A 4,514-nucleotide genomic window follows, 5' to 3' on the forward strand; every position below is an offset into this window, starting at 1 on the left:
ATCAATAAACACAAGTGACCCAGTGCCATTGAAAGCCATGCATGCCCATGCCATCACGTTGCCTCCACCATGTTTTACAGAGGATGTGGTGTGCCTTGGATCATGTGCCGTTCCCTTTCTTCTCCAAACTTTTTTCTTCCCATCATTCTGGTACAGGTTGATCTTGGTCTCATCTGTCCATAGAATACTTTTCCAGAACTGAGCTGGCTTCATGAGGTGTTTTTCAGCAAATGTAACTCTGGCCTGTCTATTTTTGGAATTGATGAATGGTTTGCATCTAGATGTGAACCCTTTATATTTACTTTCATGGAGTCTTCTCTTTACTGTTGACTTAGAGACAGATACACCTACTTCACTGAGAGTGTTCTGGACTTCAGTTGATGTTGTGAACGGGTTCTTCTTCACCAAAGAAAGTATGCGGCGATCATCCACCACTGTTGTCATCCGTGGACGCCCAGGCCTTTTTGAGTTCCCAAGATCACCAGTCAATTCCTTTTTTCTCAGAATGTACCCGACTGTTGATTTTGCTACTCCAAGCATGTCTGCTATCTCTCTGATGGATTTTTTCTTTTTTTTCAGCCTCAGGATGTTCTGCTTCACCTCAATTGAGAGTTCCTTAGACCGCATGTTGTCTGGTCACAGCAACAGCTCCAAATGCAAAACCACACACCTGTAATCAACCCCAGACCCTTTAACTACTTCATTGATTACAGGTTAACGAGGGAGACGCCTTCAGAGTTAATTGCAGCCCTTAGAGTCCCTTGTCCAATTACTTTTGGTCCCTTGAAAAAGAGGAGGCTATGCATTACAGAGCTATGATTCCTAAACCCTTTCTCCGATTTGGATGTGAAAACTCTCATATTGCAGCTGGGAGTGTGCACTTTCAGCCCATATTATATATATAATTGTATTTCTGAACATGTTTTTGTAAACAGCTAAAATAACAAAACTTGTGTCACTGTCCAAATATTTCTGGCCCTGACTGTAGTTATAATGAATTACTGTTGTCCGTTTGCTTTTCAGGCGGTGTAATTCCTGTCATTTAAAAGATGTTCAGTTTTTTACCTTTTGTTGTAATCCTGTCTGCGATGATAATGAGACAACTGCTGAAAAGTGATAGCTACAGAACGGGAAGTGGCAGCCTAATATTATTAATTACATTTATTAATTTTAAAATTTACATTTTTTTTCTTTTTAAATTTGCTTAACATGAAAGTTTCATTTCGGCAGCTGGTGATTTCCTGACGACATGGTGGGAAGAATTTATCAAAGCTCAATGCAGTAAAGACAGAAAAGTCTATCGACAGGAGCAGTGACATCATAAACATTATTCCACACTGTCCCTGGTGGTCTAGTGGTAGGCTTTCATGTTCTAACTGCTGCGTTTTGGTGTCGATTTCCCCATCAGTGAATTACTATTTTTTCCCTTTTTGTTATTTTAGCTCAATTTTATCATACATGAATATGTATGAGTGACTAAGGCTGAATTCTCACCGGTATTCAGGATATAACTATTTTATTATTCCGGTAAAATGCTGATCATGGAATAGATATTCGACAGTTTGTTACATATTGCAAAAATAAGAGAGCACCGGTGAGTTTGGGAACTCAAAAAGTCGTGGACATCCACGGAAGACAACAGTGGTGGATAATGATAGAAAACTTGGGAACTGTGGCTGTAACATTTTAGAGGAGCAGCGACACCATAAGCATTATTCCATTTTGTTCCTGGTGGGCTAGTGGTAGGCTTTAATGTTCCAACTGCTGTGATTTGGTGTTGATTCCCAGTCAGTGAATTACTATTTTTTCCCTTGTTGTGATCTTAGCTCAGCTTAATCAGAAATAAATATGTATAAGTGACTAAGGCTATATTCAGGGTATAACTATTTGGCTATTTCGGTAAAATCTTGGTCATGGAATAGAAATTCAACAGTTTGTTAAATTCTGAAAAAAAAAAAATGCGCACTGGTGAGATTGGGAACTCAAAAATTCGTGGACATCCACGGCAGACAACACTGATGGATGATCACAGAAACCTTTCCATTGTAATCTGGTGTCTCCAGGAACACCACAACAGGTTAGGGTACTTTCACACTTCCGGTTTGTTTTTTTTTGGCGCAATCCGCTGTCTTGGGAATCAGCGGAATCCGTTAATGGATTCCGCTGTTTCCCATAGACTTGCATTGATGACGGATTGTGCCAAAAGTACCCGCGTTGCTTCCGTTGGCCGACGCTCCGTTGCTTCCGCTGAGCGGAAGCAACGCTGAATTTAACGTTATTTGCTTGCGTCAAAATGACGCCAACCAGTGGATTCCGTTGCATCCGTTAAAATTTATAATGGCTCCCTATGGTAGCGTATTCCATTGCAAAGTGCTTTACAACGGAATCCGCTGCTGGATTCTGCTAATTTCTATTGAGCATGCCCAGAATGAAAAAAACCAGAGCCGACGCATTCCGTTAGACGGACGCCAAACGGATGCAACGGATGCAACGGGTCTGTTATTTCACAGGAATCAGCTAACTGATTCGTTGACACCACAAAAATAACGGATGCGTCAAAACGACCCAGCAACGGACCCGGCGGATTTCGCCCAACGGAAGTGTGAAACTAGCCTTATACAAGACGCTCATTAGACCATTGTCCAAGCTCAAAACAGCAACACAGCACAGATATGAAGTTTCTGTAGTGTAGTGGTTATCACGTTCGCCTAACACGCGAAAGGTCCCCGGTTCGAGACCGGGCAGAAACAAATTTTTTTATATATATGAAATTACATTCCATAAAATGTAGCACTCCACTGCTTTTCAATAGTAGAACAAATTATATTATCTCTGCTTACTAATATTATTAAATTTGTTTTTTAAGGAGCTATGTGGGTAACACAAACTTTCATAATCACAGAGATCTTGATCATTATTACTGATCCAATAAATTTTGTTAAAAGGAAGGTGTCGTCAAAAAAAAAAATAAAAATAAAATAACTGACAAAATGTAAAGTATTAAAGGGAACCTGTCATCAGAATTTTTGCAATTAAACTAAAAGAATCCCCTTCTGCAGCTCCTGGGCTGCATTCTAGAAAGGTTCCTCTCGCTACTGGCCCCCCTTTCAGACCTAAATAAACATTTTATAACATCTTACCTTTTGGTATGCTAAGGATGTTTTCTGGCCAGGGGGGCGGGCTTTTTTTCGTCCATTATTCCCCCTCCTGCCGCTGTTCGCCGTCCCCCATTGTTCATTTACATACACGAGGCGGCCGCCCTCATGGAACGCAGTGCTCCTGAGTTCTCACGCATGCCCAGTGGCACTATTGCAGGACTGAGCATTGTGCAAATTGCGAGCGCTGGTGAGGTGATTGCGCAGGCGCGAGATTATGGGCGGCGCTGGAATATCAATATAATATAATAAATCAAAATAAATCCCAAAATCTTTTATAAATACATTAATGCCAAAAGGAAAACAAAGGATAGTATCGGCCCCTTAAAATATAATAACAAGTTAGTTATAGAGGACAAACAAAAGACTGAGATATTAAATAGGTATTTCTCATCTGTATTCACCAAGGAACTGACTGTACCAGGGATCATTCAACAAGTGAAAAATCAAAGTCCACCACCCGATATAATTAATTTAACACAAGATGAAGTACGCCTACGTCTGAGTAAATTAAACATTGACAAATCCCCAGGGCCAGATGGCATTCATCCACGAATATTGAGGGAATTGAGCTCCGTAATCGACAGACCGCTGTATCTCCTCTTTTTAGACTCACTTGTAACAGGGTTGGTGCCTCAGGATTGGAGGATTGCTGATGTGGTACCGATATTTAAGAAAGGTAAGAGGGTAGATCCAGGCAACTACCGTCCAGTAAGCCTGACATCAGTAGTATGCAAAGTTTTTGAGGGCATTTTAAGGGATGACATGCAAAAATATATTGCAGAAAATAATATGATAACTGACAAACAGCATGGATTCATGAAAGATAAGTCGTGTCTAACCAACCTGTTGGGGTTCTATGAGGGGGTAAGTTCAAACCTGGATATTGGTAATGCAGCTGATGTGATTTATTTGGACTTTGCAAAGGCATTTGATACTGTACCACATAATAGCCTTATACTAAAGCTCCAGAAGCAAGGACTAGGGGACACAATATGCAACTGGGTAAGGAATTGGCTAAAAGATAGGAAACAAAGAGTAGTCATAAATGGTACATTCTCTAAATGGGCTGTAGTCAGCAGTGGGGTGCCGCAGGGATCTGTGCTTGGACCGATTCTTTTTACTCTCTTTATTAATGACCTTGTGGATGGGATTGATAGTACAGTGTCAGTCTTTGCCGATGACACCAAACTATGTAGGATATTAAAAACTGACCTGGATAGTACAATATTACAAAAAGATCTGGATAAGATGTCAGAATGGGCAGATACTTGGCAAATGAGATTTAATGTTGATAAATGTAAAGTAATGCACCTAGGACGGAGTAATCCTATAGCTGCATATACATTAAATGGAAGT

General features: G+C 40.5%; 1 non-coding gene across 1 annotated transcript; it reads left to right on the forward strand.

Moving 5' to 3' along the window:
• The first annotated feature begins 2,677 nt into the window (after nt 1–2,677).
• TRNAV-AAC (transfer RNA valine (anticodon AAC)) lies at nt 2,678–2,750 on the forward strand. The gene has a single exon. It is a non-coding gene; the product is annotated as a tRNA-Val (tRNA).
• Nucleotides 2,751–4,514: the final 1,764 nt, after the last annotated feature.

This window comes from Anomaloglossus baeobatrachus, chromosome 4 (assembly GCF_048569485.1).
Source record: "Anomaloglossus baeobatrachus isolate aAnoBae1 chromosome 4, aAnoBae1.hap1, whole genome shotgun sequence".
Lineage (NCBI taxonomy): Eukaryota > Metazoa > Chordata > Amphibia > Anura > Aromobatidae > Anomaloglossus > Anomaloglossus baeobatrachus.